The 17,098-nt window shown below is 35.8% G+C and overlaps 1 protein-coding gene and 1 non-coding gene across 3 annotated transcripts in view; both read right to left on the bottom strand.

Moving 5' to 3' along the window:
* The window catches only part of tutl (immunoglobulin superfamily member turtle), a 320,969-nt gene that overhangs the window by 56,307 nt on the left and 247,564 nt on the right, over positions 1-17,098 (bottom strand). The gene's annotated exons all lie outside the window — the stretch shown is intronic.
* TRNAS-GGA (transfer RNA serine (anticodon GGA)) lies at positions 14,329-14,402 on the bottom strand. The gene has a single exon. It is a non-coding gene; the product is annotated as a tRNA-Ser (tRNA).

A 17,098-nucleotide genomic window follows, 5' to 3' on the forward strand; every position in this document is an offset into this window, starting at 1 on the left:
ATTTGCTGACAATCCCGTCGATATCCTGATCGAGTTTATCGGTACAAAGTGAAAAAAAAAAAAAAATGGGCCCAAGGGCACTTCCTTACCTTTCTTAAGGGAAACCTCTTACCTAAAGGAAGAGTTTACCATGTTTTGGACCCCGATCGAATGCTCCCTTGACATCAAGATAAACAACATCGACGTTTTTTTTGCCTTTTCCCAAAGCCTTAAGTCACGTGATCGTAGAAGCGAAGGAGGTTGGCTGCACATGACTTCCCCTTCCAGAACCCATGCCGGTTTCCCGACGATACGTATATAAATATACACACATATAAATGTAGTCACCTGATCATAAACAAAATAACAGCTTCTTTTTCATAGCATTGGATTACATCTTATTACATTTCTCGTCAACAAAAAAAAGGTCTCGAAAACGGCAACCCCGGTTGTTGCAACGAAACTTCGGTTAAAACGATACAAAAAAAAAACCACGGAATATTCGATGACGTTATAACCGAGTTTGTATTCGAAAAGTACGGAAAAAATTCTTATTACAGAAAGGAAATTCAAAAATGTAAAGACCTAAATCACAATCAATGATTAAAACATAGCAACTAAAAGCTGAAGGAAAACTTCTAAAAAAAATAACTTGAAACAAAGAGAAAGCGCTTATATATAGTAAAAGTTTTAAGGATAAGACACACACAAGAGGGAACAGAAACGTGAAAGAAGACAAAGAAAGAACCTCAGAAAAAGAATTGATATACGTGGAAATAAATTCGATTCCCTGAAGATAAGGCAATTTTTTCCGTATCATATTCTTCTTCTTTATATGAGTTGCTTAATATTCTTGCCGCAAGTCAAAAATGGAAATGAAAACCATAAGGGAAATGGAACTCGATTGAGCAACATATAATATACGTACCACCTAGTTACAACGGATTTTAAGCCAACTATTTTTCTTCCCCTCATTTTCGGCGAGAGAGTTTCTTATTATATGTGTATATTCTTCGAAATATAACCGTTATTGAATTTACGTTGTTTTTTCTTGGGAAATTTATGCGAAAAAATGCCAATCATCTCTCTCTCTTTCTCTCCTTCGAATGTTGCTCTCGTTGAAGAAGAAATATCTTATCTGAAATTCCCGATAGGCATTTTTGCACTCAAACGTACATTTTTGTACATTATTGCAAAGGTTTAGAGAAATTTATACAATTTGAAGAGCATTCATATATAAAAGAGAGAGAGAAATTCGAGAATTATTTTAGATTAATAGGAAATATTGAGATTCTTTTAAACGGATTTATCTTGATGCCATAGGTCTTTTGAAATCTTTCGAATTTATTTGTGGATTTTTGAATTGAATTTGTGTGGGGGAAAATAAATCTGAATTCGTCAAAAAAACCCCGCTAGAACGAATTCGGATAATAACGAAGCTCCGGTTGCAATATTGGTCGGGTCGTATTTTTATCTAGAGGTGATCGAAGGTTTGAAGTACAGTCGAATCTCGTTTTAACGAATACTTTTTAATCCCCCAAATAAGTTTACGTAGGAACAATGCTAGGTAAGTTAAAATTCCTTCTGTAACGAAATTTCGTTTTAACGAAGTAATTCCTCCGGTCTCTTGGCGTTCGTTGTAACGAGATTCGACTGTAATTGTCCCCAGAGAATATAAATTATTACTGAATAGTAATTCGGTATTTGTGGCTAATCCGTTCCAGAACTTATGATGGATGCTGGAAGTGGTCTTCTAGGCCGTAAGAGGATCAGACTTTTAATTCTCGCTGAAATGCAAGAATATTGCGGTGTGACTGTTAATTAGGTCGTGGAAGGGCAACATTTTGTGAAAATCGGCAATATTTCGTGAAAAGTTTTACCATATCAGAACATTGTTAATTTGGTGGAAATAGGTGATACTTGGAGAATGACGGTATTTTTGGTGAAAAAAGGCGATATTTGGTGTAAAATAATGATATTTGGTGTAAAATAATGATATTTGTGAAAAATGGCGATATTTGGTGTAAAATAATGATATTTGGTGTAAAATAATGATATTTGTGAAAAATGGCGATATTTGGTGTAAAATAGTGATATTTGGTGAAAAATGGCGATATTTGGTGTAAAATAGTGATTTTGATGAAAATTGGCAACTGCAACAATTATTTGAAAACTTTAATGGAATTTCGAAAACAAATGCATGTGTGTAAAAGGTCTCTTCACGTTCTTCTAAACTCATTCTTCCTCTTTTTCCGAGGCTTAGTTCGTCCTGGACTGGAGTATGCTGTAAGGTTTTGGAGACCATACCTACTGAGGGACAGACTTGGTTGAAGGGGTGCAGAGAAGAGCGATGCGTGTTCCTTATTGGCACATGTTTACATTGAATGAACGCAGGTGTCGGGGAGATATGATCGAAGTGTTCAAAATTTTGGATAGTATGGATCATGAATTATTAGTACACTGTCAATCGACTGCTTTTACAAGGGATTACCAGTATCGATTGGTAAGGGACAAAGCGAGGTTGTGGTGTCGCAGGGAATTTTTCTCTAATAGTGTTGTTAATAAATGGAATGGTAGGCTGACCATATTTCCTCGAGAGAAATACGGGAAATCGCGATTCCAAATGTGGGAAAATACGTGATATCGCCAAAAATGAGGCCAAAACCAAACGAAGTTGCCAAATATTACTGAAGTTACGGAAAAATCACAAGGCGGGAAATGAAACATTACTGCAAATTGCAGTGGATTGAAATGAATTCCACGAAAAAAAGAAAAACGTTCACCAAGACAAATGTGGGAGATTAATATTCTCATTTATAGTTGTAATTATCATAGCAATTTATGAGTTGAAAAATAATTTCAATCTTTGACTTCAATAAAGAATAAATATTCAATGGCTTCGTATAAAATACGGGAAAAACCGGGAAATTTTGCTAAAAAGTCGGGACAGCCAAAAAACAGAAAATACCGGGACTGTCCCGGGAAATACGGGACGTATGGTCGTTATATGGAATAGGTTATTTCCCGGGGAGTAGTAAATTCTAACACAATTGACACGTTTAAAAAGTAATACGATAAACATGTTGGGGTGAATCGAGAAGCTGTCCATACTTAGAATAACACAACCATAAGTATTCTTTATGGGCATTGTATAATATTTTATCATGTATATATATTGTTTGTAATCGCATTTTTTAATTGGGTTACTGTATTTTTGAAATACAGGGTGATTATAAAAAAACTATCCCGACATATGGGCCCCTAACTATCATACCATTCACAGAAACTGAATGAAATTTTGGCATAAGGTATTTTGAGGTATGCGCTCAAGAATGATATGGAAAACAATAGTGTCACTCTAACAGTTACGGTTACAGTGAGAAAATATCAAATGGCAACACCAAGTTTTTTGTATTGGAATGTGATGTCCATTGTGAAAAACCCTAAATAGCGTTCGAACGGCAACTGTAGCATGGAAATCACCGGCGGTAGATAGGCTAAAAGTGAGGACAACCAATAAGGACAGAGAAGCAGCATAAAATAAAGCATTTGATTGTGTTTTCCACATGACCTTGCGGAGGACTAATCCGTCCTTGTGGGATCTCAGCCGAAGAAACGGTGTGACGAATGAAACGAACATTAATGCTGTGGTGCACGGCAGAGTCCTTTTTCCTTGCCTAGCTCCGGGGATTTTCGTGCTACAGGTGCCATTCCAACGCTGTTTAGTGTTTTTCAGTATGGAGATCGCATCCCAATACAAAAAACTTGGTGTTGCCATTTGATATTTTCGAAATTTTCTCACTGTAACTGTGACACTGTTGTTTTCCATATCATTCTTGAGCGCATACATCAAAATACCTTATGCCAAAATTTCATTCAGTTTCTGTGAATGGTATGATAGTTAGGGGGCCCATATGTCGGGATAGTATTTTTATAATCACCCTGTATATGACATCCATATCTGTTATGGGCATCTTTTCCTCAGCCACTTCGTTGGCCATTTTCCCTGTCGTGGTCGCTGTATTTGTATTTGCAACGACCGGGGAAGAAAAACCGATAAAAAAACTATAAAATTAATTTTCTGATTGATCAATGCGACACCACAAATTCAAAAATTCACATCCTCCCACGGTTCTCATAAATATTCCGAGCTTATAATAAACAAAATGACCATGAAATATTCAAAATACGATGTCGGGGTAACATATTTAATACACCAAAAAAATATATATATTTGAATAAAAATTTCCTCTCGCCCATATTTAAATACTCGCATTAACGAGAGCCTCAGAATTTTTATAGGAGAAAAACATCATTTTCAAAAATAAAAACACGCAAGAGCTTTCCATCTATATTTAGTACTAAAAAAATTAAAGATCATATCTCTCTCTTTTCCATCTCATTTGCTTATACAGTACTTATCATTAAAAAAACAGCGACACCCCCCCGCAAGAACATTTTTGGCAACTTTGTCATTTTCAAGTCCTTACACACGCACCATCATCATCCTCTTCAACAACAACAAACTCATCCTCTCCTTTTCATATGCGTTCATTAAGTCCGCTACTTTTGCAATAATTATTTTGCAGTTGCAAATTGCTTATCAAACGCTGTCGGCGCTCTTTAATTTTTACCTTCCCCCCGCATTTTTCTACTGCCGCCGCCCCCCCTCCTCCACGAGCGCGGACAAGACTTTCATCCAATCTTTATGTATTAGAACGAACAAACTTTATGAAGAGAACGTAGTTGTGTTGCAAGAGAGAGAGAGAGAAAAAGAAGCGGTAACGATTAATAAGCTAGGAAAATAATAATAATAATAATAATAAAAAATGAGGTTGTTCAAATATTTGATGGCTGTTTTCCAACGGCGGAGAGATACATTAAGTACCACCTCGACGGGGAAATAGTACCTTGGAGTCCTTAAAAAAGAACTTATTCATGGTAACAAGCGACTGAAGAGAGAGTCCGTATACGATATTAATAGTTTCGACAGAAGCCTTCGTGGATTTATTCATTTATTATTATTTATTATTACTGATAAAGTTTATATACATATATACCTGTACGAAATGGTGGCGATAGTTATAGGTCCCTGACTTGGTGGAATTTTATTGCCACTGCCTATGTTTAGACGACTAAGTTTTATCTCTTCCCTGTTGAAATACTCGATAGAAATACTTATACGTTTGCAAGAATTGATAAACCGACGCGTTATTTTTCCAGGGATAAATAAAAATGGAAGTTTTAGTAATTAGTGTATGTATCTGTGTATGGCAAGGAGAGAATTTTGTGGTTTTTTAAGGAATTAATTGAACAGTTCTTGTCATTCATAACTTTTTTTTTAAATACTTTATTGAATGACTGAACTTGTACAAAATTCTGATTAATATGCGCGTGTATTTATAGATGTTAATATGCCATGAGTTCTGTGATTTAGATAATTATTAATAGATGTTATTTATTTATTTTTTTACATTTGTGAATTGGTTTGTGATGATCTTATTATGAAATGTTTCTTGAAAAGTGGTTGAGGAATATTTTTAAATATAAACTGAAGAGAAAAAAAAACTGGTCCAGGCATGCGTATGCAAATAAAGAGATATGGAACCAATCAGAGTACGGCGCTGCGGTCGGCAACGCCTATGTAACACAACAAGAGTCTGGCGTAGTTGTTAGATCGGGTTACTGCTGCTACAATGGCAGGTTATCGAGATTTAAGTGAGTTTGAACGTGGTGTTATAGTCGGCGCTCGAGAGATGGGGCATAGCATCTCCTAGGTAGCGATGAAATTTGGATTTTCACGTACGACCATTTCACGAGTGTACCGTGAATATCGGGAATCCGGTAAAAAATTAAATCTACGACATCGCTGCGGCCGGAAAAAGATCATGCAACAACGGGACTGACGAGAATCATTAAACGTGACAGACGTGCGACCGTTCCGCAAATTGCTGCAGATTTCAATGCTGGGCCATCAACAAGTGTCAGCGTGCGAACCATTCAACGAAACATCATCGATATGGGCTTTCGGAGCCGAAGGCCCACTCGTGTACCCTTGATGACTGCACGACACAAAGCTTTACGCCTCGCCTGGGCCCGACAACACCGACATTGGACTGGAAACACGTTGCCTGGTCTGACGAGTCTCGGTTCCAATTGCTTCGAGCTGATGGACGTGTACGGGTATGGAGACAAACTCATGAATCCATGGACCCTACATATCAACAGGGGACTGTTCAAACTGGTGGAGGCTCTGTGATGGTATGGGGCGTGTGTAGTTGGCGTGATATGGGACCCCTGATACGTCTAGATACGACTCTGACAGGTGACAGGTACGTAAGCATCCTGTCTGATCACCTGTACCCATTCATGTCCATTGTGCATTCCGACGGACTTGGACAATTTCAGCAGGACACTCCGACACCCCACACGTCCAGAATTGCTACAAAGTGGCTCCAGGAACACTCTTCTGACTTTAGACACTTCCGCTGGCCACCTAAATCCCCAGACATGAACATTATTGAACATATCTGGGATGCCTTGCAACGTGCTGTTCAGAAGAGATCTCCACCCTCTCTTACTCCTACGGATTTATGGACAGCCCTACGGGATTCATGGTGTCAATTACCTCCAGCACTACTTCAGACATTAGTCGAGCCCATGCCACGTCGTGTTGCGGCACTTCTGCGGGCTCGCGGGGGCCCTACACGATATTAGGCAGGTGGACCAGTTTTTTTGGCTCTTCAGTGTATATAAGTGAACGAAGAGCTTTTAAGTGATGAAAATCACCATTCATTATGGTGAGGATAATTATAGAATAGAATTTTTTTGAGCGATTGTCGAAATTTTTTAAATTAATGAATAGGACTTTTTGGGTGATGAATGAATTTTTTTAAGCGATGGATGAAAAATTTTGAGTGATGAATGAGTGACGAGTACCGAAAGCAACCTTTTTTAGATTTATTCATTTTATCATTACTATTATTATTTATGATGGCGGATAAGGTATGTACAGGGTGTCAAGTGTTGATGTGTCCGTTATCTCATCAATCGTCTGTCATATAGATCTGTCAATATATTCGCTACGATATTTGAATTCAAAAATCGGAGAAAAATTATGAAAGTACAAGAAAAACTAACGGGAAACGCTTCTTTCCCCCCCCCCGAGTTATGTTGCCCTTTCCCAACATTTCTCCGATTTTTGAGTTCGAATATCTCAGCGAATATTGGGACTCAGAAAGGACAGGACAATAACTTTCTAATTAGAAGTTAGAGCAGGGGGGGCGTGTGAAAATTTTGATTTTTTTATTTTGTGAAACTGTATTTTCACTCTCAAAACTGGCACAGGGTAATTTTTGAATGCGTTTTGAGCATTTTTAAAATGGAAATCAAACCTCTAGGACGAACAGTTCATGAGGTAAAGGCCGCATTAGCACTTACAGGACACCCCGAGTACCGCTCTACAATGATAATAATAGTTATGGGTCCTTGAAAAACTTGCTGAAATTTCATTTAGATGACTTGAGTTTTACCTCTGATGAAATGCTCTAAAAATATGTATATATGTGTATGTATTACTTTTAAATTAATTTATAAAATGCTAATTTTTGCTATTATTATTATTTGTTAGTATTTTAATCCTATTTTTGAACGTTTGTTTAAGTATTAGTATTTTCATTTCAGTTTATGGTTTAAGTTTTTGGGTGATGAGATAATGATGTTTGAAGAACTCCATGAAAGATGATGGAGGGAGTTTTTAATGATGCGTGAGGAGCTCTCAACCTGATGAGTTTTTATTTAATGAATGAGAAATTTTGAGCGAAGGGCGAAGAGTTCTTTGAAAGATGAGTTTTTTTTTAAATGATGAATTTTAAATTATTCCGAGTGATGGATGAAATTTGTTTCCGTGAGACAAATGGAATATCTTTCTGAGTGATGAATGATTTTTTTTGAGATGAGTGAAGGAATTTTTTCGAGCGATGGATGAAATTTTTTTTTTTTTTGTGATGAATGAGTTTTTGGAAGTGATGACTGGATTTTTTTTTTCGGTGACGAATGGAATTTTTCTGAGTGATGAGAATGGTATTTTTTGTGATGGATGAATGGTATTTTTTGTGATGGATGAATGGTATTTTTTGTGATGGATGAATGATATTTTTTGTGATGGATGAATGTTTTTTTTGAGCGATGGATGAATCTGAGCGGCGTATGCAATTTTTTTGAGTCATGGATGAGTTTTTTTTTGAATAATGGATGAGTGTTTTTTTTGAATAATGGATGAGTTTTTTTTGAGTGATGAATGAATTTTGTTTTAATGATGGATGAGTTTTTTTTTGAGTGATGAATGAATTTTTTGTGATGTAATTTTTTGGCGTAATGAGTAAAGAAGTGTTGAAAATGTATGATGTGTGAAGAATTTTTGAGACACGGAATGATGAACGAAACGTTCTATCATCTAATTGAAACAAACTAATCTGATTAATAACAATCCAATTAAGGTATCCGACTACTTTTCTTGTCACTTTTCTTTAAAATGGTTCTGGAGTGAACTTTAAATACATTGTTTGATAGAAAGTGTCTCGAAATGGTCAAAACAGTGACAAATTTTGGTCTATCTATTATATTTTCTATGAAAAAGTCGTTTTTATGTCAAATTTTAGGCAAAATTCATGGGATATTCGAAACACGATTGCAAAAAAATTTACTAATGAAATGCTTTGTGATTTTCACAGTGCATTCAGCTAGTAATGTTGCAGGTTATGAACCAAAGTCTAAAGGATTGCACGATATGTTCATAAGTTACACCAAAATATGTTTTAGTACGTGTGAATTTTTTGAAATTTCTTCCTACATTTTGTCTATAAAACACTGTAATTCAAAAAATATATGTGATAGACCTTAGATTTTGGTTCATAACCTCAACAATATATAGGAAAATATCACATTAAAATTTCGTAAGGATGCAATGCATCAATTTTTACAAATCATGTCACAAAGTCAAGTAAAATGTCAAAAATAACATTCTCCGTAAAACGCGTTAAAGTTTAAAGTTTAAAGTTTAAAGTTTTTATTCGCGTATTACTTGTATGTAAAAACGCAACACTAAAGTGAACGTAACTTTGATTCTAAGCATTATATAAACAAAACAAGGCCCGTTTTGGAATCACAACAAATAGGGCTTTTATAAAAAATAAAAAAATGAAAATCCATATTTTCTTCCAAAATGACGTTTTCAACGTAGTCGGATACCTTAAACGATTCTTACACAAAACTTTAATTAATATCATGAGTTCTGTTTTTATTTTAAACTGATGGATGATTTTTTTTAAAATGAATGAATTTCTTTAAAATGAATGAATTTCTTTATGTGATGAATGAATTTTTTTAACTCATGAATTAATTTTTTTTAATTTATGAGTGAATTTTATTCAACTGATGAGTGAGTTAAATTTTCCTGATGAATGAATTTTTTTTAATGGTGATTGGATTTTTTAGTGATGAATGATTTTGTTTTTGAATGATCGTTGTATTTTTTTCACAGATGAACGAATTTTTTTTATTGATGAATTTTTTTAACATGAATGAACTTTTTCAACTTTCTTCCTTGCTTTCGGACCGAGCGCACAACTCCGGTCTATCGCCACGGGCAGTTTACTACCGAGTGAGTTGTGTCGGAAGTGTGTGCGTACCTAACACTCTGAGTGCGTTTGTAGTGTTGTGTTTGATTTTTTTTTAAACTGATGAATGAATTTATTTCGAATTACGATTGTATTTTTCGGAGCGATGAAATTTCTTTTTATCGATGAAGGAAGAAATTTCGAAAAATGAATGAGGCGTGAAGAATTTTTGAAAAACGGATGATGAAGACGACGCGTTTTTGAACTTAAAAAAAAATGATGAATTTCTTTTCAAATCAATGATGAATGACAAGAGTGCTAAGCAGGATTAATGACACATTTCCGATTAATGAACAGAGGATTGTCTCCTCTCATCGTTTGACGATGAATGTTTGCTGTTAATGAAATTCTAAATACATGCAAAAACTAATACAAAAACAATGCCACAACAGGCAAAATGCCCAACGAGGTGGCTGAGAAAAAGATGCCCATAAACAAATATGGATGTCATACATTTCAAAAATACAGCAACCCAATGAAAAGCGCAATTACAAACAATATATATATATACACATAAAATATTATACACAATGCCCATAAAGAATACTTATGGTTGTCTTATTCTAAGTATGGATAGAGCTTCTCGATTTACCCCAACATGTTTATCGTATTTCTTTTTAAGCATGTCAATTGCGTTAGAATTTACTACTCCCACGGGTAAGCCATTCCATTTATTAACCCTATTAGAGAAAAATTCCCTGCGACACCATAGCCTAGGATTGTCCCTTACCAATCGATACTGGTGTCCCGATTGACTGTACTAATAATTCATGGTCCATCCCATTGAAAATTTTGAACTCTTCAATCATATCTCCCAGACACCTTCATCTAATGTAAACATATTTTAAAAAATGAAGTCTCTTTTCATAACTCAAGCCCTGTGTGCCAATAAGGACATGCGTACCTCTTCTCTGCACCCCCTTCAACCAAGTTGACGTCCCTCTGTAGGCAACCAAGTCAACATCCCTCTGTAGGTATGGTCTCCAAAACCTTACAGCATACTCCAGTCCTGGATGAACTAAGCCTCGGAAAAGCGGAAGAATAACTTTAAGAGTACATGTAGAGACCTTTCTTGAAAATGAAACCGAGCATTCTTTCCGATTTTTTGACCATTGCTGAATGTTTCGGAAACCTAAACTAGTCAATACAAATACAACGCCACAACAGGCAAATTGCCCAACGAGGTAGCTGACTTAAGAACATCATGGATCCCCGAGCCATTTTTTGGAGGCCCTACCTACTACTGCTACACCACAAATGCACCCCGGGCAATGCACACATTCTTTCGGAAACTCGGAAATTATTTTTAATTTTACTCCTAGTTGTCTTTTCTATCTATCATCCCCTACATCAATATGTATAGAGAGTCGAATCCCGTTTTAACGAATACCGTTATAGCGGAAAAATCTCGTTTTACCGAACGCTTTTCTAACCCCCCAGATAAGTTTACGTAGGGATATTTTTAAATAACCTGTAACTCCTTTATAACGAAGTGATTTTTATGGTCTCTTGGAGTTCGTTATAACGGGATTCGAGTATGTTGCTGCGAAAGCCCGAAACCGGCCAGTTCGCGAATTGACAAATGTCCGAATTTCGGATTTTGGCCAGCCAGTTCGAAGTGGCCGGAGATCCCTGGCCGAAGTCCGGTAACATAAGACATAAGTCGGGGGGGGGGGAAGAAATCGCCAAGTTGGTGTATTTTTTCGTGCTAATTATGTCCACATTAGCTATGGCAACCCACCAAACCACAATCTCGATGCGGTAATCATTTTTTTCTTAATCTCTAATATATATTTTTTATTTTTTCGCTTGTGGCATGGAGCTAATCAAATACAGCTACTAAATATAGCCATGTATTACTAGTTGGCGATGAAAAAATGGATGTGGCGACTACGAGACCGTCTTACATCAGCACATCGAACTTTGGCCAGTGATCTCCAGCCACTTTATGAACTGGTCGGCTAAAGCCCGAATCCATTCTGCAAATCGGACTTTGGCCAGAACTCCCGGCCGATTCGCGAACTGACCGCACTTCGGATTTTGGCATTTAATATATAAATAAATAGATAAAATAAGTAAGACAGTATATACAGTATCATATCCGATGAATTGTAATAATATGTATTACATAATATTACATATTTTTTCCTACAGAGAAGAAAATATTCAGCTATATTTTCTACAAATATGGCCATACAGTAGAACCTCTCGATAACAGACACCCATGGGACCGTAAGTTTTGTCCGCTAGTGGGAGGTACGATGTATAGCCGAATCTCGCTTATGCGAAGTTTGGTCGCAATTGGTTTCTATAAATTTTAATTTCAAAATGTATATGTTACTGCAGAAGTGAACACACCGGTGCGTCGATTATGCATAATCACCACTTGTCTCGATAAAGTTTGATTAGATTTATATAACTGAATTTATCATTTTCACATGTGATTATGCATAATTCCCACACAAAAATGGAAAGTTTGATAAATACGGAAAAATGTATGATCTTTCTTCTCTTCATTAAACTATTTAATTATTTTTACCCATACATGGTACGGATAAAAATAATAATTATTAGTCTTGCGATGTTAGCTTTCTGCACACGTATCAACAAATGCAAACAAAACGAACATTGCTATCCCGGACCATAGTTATGTTCAATTATCAAGTGATTAATTGACGGAATATCATATTTACCAATACGAGCTTTGGATTATACATAATCACCGTTAAATATGTTTCGATTTGATCGATTTTGATTCGATATGATCTCAATTTTTCAATAAAAATTAATAAATTAAGAGTTTGTGCAAAAAAAAAAAATTAGTTTGTCTGATTTTACCGTCCGCTATCGGGAGTGTCCACTAACGGGAGAGTGAAATACATTAAAGCCTTCTTATCCATCTGGACCGGGGATCAGAAAAGCGTCCGTTAATGGGAGGTATCCGTTAGAGGAGGTTCCGCTGTAATAGCAAACAATAATAAAGAAATATTTTAAGTATTGAAAGCGTTGTGTATATATTGCGTACGACATTTTATTCTTCTAATATTTCGAATGGATTCATTTAGAACTAACCGAGCGATAATCGCGAGATGATAATTTCTTACACGTATCTATACAATACGGTTGAATAAACTCAAACCCAATGAATCGAATGCAAAGTTTAGAAACATTTTCTCCGTATTTTTTTTCTTTGTATTTTATTTGTCTACTACAACGTGGCGTGGCTATAACCTTGTTACCCGGTGAAGAATATCCATTAGACTTCACTCGGAATCTCCAGCTTCCCCCATGTTTTCGGATTGGAGCTCGAAATTAGTTTCCACGATCATTAATTATTCCATTAATTAGCAGACCGATGTACCTTGGAAACAATGCGCAGGGTATAAAAAGGTTTAAAAAATACAAGAAAAAAATTTCAACCTTACACGAAACTTTTCCTCCACGCTTTTCCCAAGAAAAGTCATTAAAGTGTAAAAATTTCAGAGAATCTCAGAGATCGAGTTGATTTTTCCCGCGGAATTTCTTGGAATAAGTTGTAATTCTTGAGTATTATGGATGCGTTGTTAGAATTCGGGTAAATGTTGATTATAAACTTGACAGGCGGGGGTAGTAATTTCATAATTTGGTGCCGATTTTTACGTTTGATTTTGCTTCGGTTAAACGTTTTGAGGTTTCGAATTCAAGCGGAAAAAATAAAAAGATGAAATTTTAAAGCGAGTTTCGAAGATTTTCGTTAATTATAATACTTGAAAAGATTATTTGCCTAAATGTGTGTCGATTTAGGTATTTCTATCAGCTTCAAAGAGCGGGATTTTTACGATTTTTATCGGCTTTTAAGAATTAATTTCCATTTGACGCGAGTTATTTCGTAGAATTCGAAATCGTATTTTGAGATTTATTTTGATTTTTTTTCTATTTTAATTTGGTATGTCGTGAAGTTAATTCAATTTTAAGATATTAATTTGTTCAAATTAGTTATGAATGTCTTGAATCGCTACCGATGCAAGCAGAAGCTATCCGATAAAAATGCTTCAACTTGCGAAAACTCTATGTATGAGCTTGTAACGTACGAGAAAAAAAACTCGCTCGAGAGCTTCAGTGTTAAATCTCTCATTGCTAAGATTCTCTTTACTGAAACATTCCTTTTTTTTTTCATTTGGAACCTCTTTTAACGAAATGAAATTCCAAGTATTCGTTATTAACAATGGAATTATACTTTTATGCATAACTAGCTGTTACCCGCGACTTCAATCACGTATATTTGGTAATCTGAACATTACTCGGTGATGATTCCCTATATAATATTTGCAGGCCTAGTGACCTCCCTTCAAGGCTGAATTTTCAGAAATCCCCTCTTAGTGGGTATCTACATCATAAAATGTAATACTGACCAAATTTCATATTTATAGCTTCAACGGTTTGGGCTCGGCGTGGTTACTTTATGTAAACTTTGAACCCCCCTTACGACCCCTGGGTCGTAAGGGGGAAAAATCCCGTCTTAGTGAGTCTTTACGTCATGAAATAGAATGACTCACTATAAACTACTCTTCATGAGCATAGATTCAGCGGTTTCGGCTCGGCGATAATAACAGTCGAGACATGTTATTATACGAAGGTTTTTTTAACAACTGGCTGTTGCGAAGATATATTTTGGAAAGAGAGAAAATTCAACTGCCCCTGCGGGGAATCGAACCCACGTCCTTTCACTTTCCGGGTGAACGCCCTAGACCACTAGACTACAGAGGCACCGAATCTCTCAATCTTTCCTTGGAGCTCGTGTACACTGAAAGGGACCGTACATGGACGGTCGGACCAGACTCAGGCCAAGCTCACAAATGCTGACGCTGCCACCAGATGGCGACTTATACAAGGATGACGTCACTCTCCGCTACCATACGAAGGTAGAACTCCTTAATATATGAAGGAGTCTTATACGAAGGTAGCGGAGATACCTTCGTATAGTAGTAGATATTGCAACCTATATATAACAGGGGTTTCTAACGTAAGATTCTCGTGGAACCATTGCTAGTTATAAAACTGTTCCGCGGAACCCTTGATGATGACGAGGCTGTTCTACGGAACCAAAACGAACTTTTTAATATTTATCCAAAAGTAAGTGCGTCTACTGCCGTCTTAACAGCATCGTAAAACCAGGGCAAAATGAAATAGGATTTAGGCATCACCGTCTAATTTACACACATTTATTGTTGTAAATAGCTTGTGCCAGATCTTATCGTGGAAGCCCCTAGGAAAATGAGATCCCCGTGGGGCCCTGGGTGTCCCGTAAATTCTAAAATTCAAGAATCCTAACTTCTAGTGGATGAAAAATTTCCAACAAAAACAAACAAACATTGATTTTAAACTTGATAAAACGGGAAATGACATTCATGAACTAGCTTTTGGTTCAAGAATTTGATAATTCAATATTACTGTTTTTAAGTTGTTTAGTCATCCCCGTGGTCTGATTTTTTATTAAACGACACAATTTCGTTTGAATTCAAAATGAAGAACTGTTTCGCGAGTACCAGTTAATAAGAAAGGCTTTGAAAACTTCCCGGGTTCCAGGATTTTTAATGGTTCCATGGCGTTTGATCGAGAGCAACAGTTGGAAACCCATGACCTATAGTGAACAATTTCATCATTTTAGAAACGAATACAAAAGTAGAGATATTTACTCGAAATTTCTGAAAAACGAACGCAAATTACATTTTATTCTTTTTTGTGTCTTTCGTGAACTTCGATGATTGCTTTAATTGTAATTTAAATTAATTATAAAAATTTGTTTAGTCTAAAAACGTCTTTTTATTTCCTCACCACTCGCCCCCTGGTCTCATACTTAGATGGAAGTAGCAGCTTACATATTTCAGGGTTCCCAGCGAAATCTGCTACATCATTTCCCTGACAGCTGACCAAAACTCACAAATCTCCCTGACTTTCCTTGACTAAAGCTCAAAAATTTCCCTGACTTTCCCTGACAAAAGCTAAAAAATTTCCTTGACTTTCCCTGACTGAAGATCAAGGATTTCCTTGAATAAAAATGATTTTTATTCCTTGATCAAAAAGATTTCCTTGGTCAAAACTGAAAGATTTCCTTGATCAAAACTGAAAGATTTCCTTGATCAAAACTGAAAGATTTCCTTGATCAAAACTGAAAGATTTCCTTGATCAAAACTGAAAGATTTCCTTGATCAAAACTGAAAAATTTCCTTGATTTAAACCCACCAAAACTCAACAATTTCTCTGACTTTCCCCGAACAAAACTCAAAAATTTCCCTGACTTTCGCTGACTATAACTGAAAAATTTCCCAGAGTTTCACTGACCAAAACTCACAAATCTCCCTGACTTTCCTTGACTAAAGCTCAAAAATTTCCTTGACTTTCCCTGACAAAAGCTAAAAAATTTCCTTGACTTTCCCTGACTCAAGATCAAAGATTTCCTTGAATAAAAAGGATTTTTATTCCTTGATCAAAAAGATTTCCTTGGTCAAAACTGAAAGATTTCCTTGATCAAAACTGAAAGATTTCCTTGATCAAAACTGAAAGATTTCCTTGATCAAAACTGAAAGATTTCCTTGATCAAAACTGAAAGATTTCCTTGATCAAAACTGAAAAATTTCCTTGATCAAAACTGAAAAATTTCCTTGATCAAAACTGAAAAATTTCCTTGATCAAAACTGAAAAATTTCCTTGATCAAAACTGAAAAATTTCCTTGATTTAAACCCACCAAAACTCAACAATTTCTCTGACTTTCCCCGAACAAAACTCAAAAATTTCCCTGACTTTCGCTGACTATAACTGAAAAATTTCCCAGAGTTTCACTGACCAAAACTCACAAATCTCCCTGACTTTCCTTGACTAAAGCTCAAAAATTTCCTTGACTTTCCCTGACAAAAGCTAAAAAATTTCCTTGACTTTCCCTGACTCAAGATCAAAGATTTCCTTGAATAAAAAGGATTTTTATTCCTTGATCAAAAAGATTTCCTTGGTCAAAACTGAAAGATTTCCTTGATCAAAACTGAAAGATTTCCTTGATCAAAACTGAAAGATTTCCTTGATCAAAACTGAAAAATTTCCTTGATCAAAACTGAAAGATTTCCTTGATCAAAACTGAAAAATTTCCTTGATCAAAACTGAAAAATTTCCTTGATCAAAACTGAAAAATTTCCTTGATTTAAACCCACCAAAACTCAACAATTTCTCTGACTTTCCCCGAACAAAACTCAAAAATTTCCCTGACTTTCGCTGACTATAACTGAAAAATTTCCCAGAGTTTCACTGACCAAAACTCACAAATCTCCCTGACTTTCCTTGACTAAAGCTCAAAAATTTCCTTGACTTTCCCTGACAAAAGCTAAAAAATTTCCTTGACTTTCCCTGACTCAAGATCAAAGATTTCCTTGAATAAAAAGGATTTTTATTCCTTGATCAAAAAGATTTCCTT

This window comes from Pholcus phalangioides, unplaced genomic scaffold, assembly GCF_987345545.1.
Source record: "Pholcus phalangioides strain wild (caught in Gottingen) unplaced genomic scaffold, Ppha-v1.0 ptg000008l_1, whole genome shotgun sequence".
NCBI lineage: Eukaryota > Metazoa > Arthropoda > Arachnida > Araneae > Pholcidae > Pholcus > Pholcus phalangioides.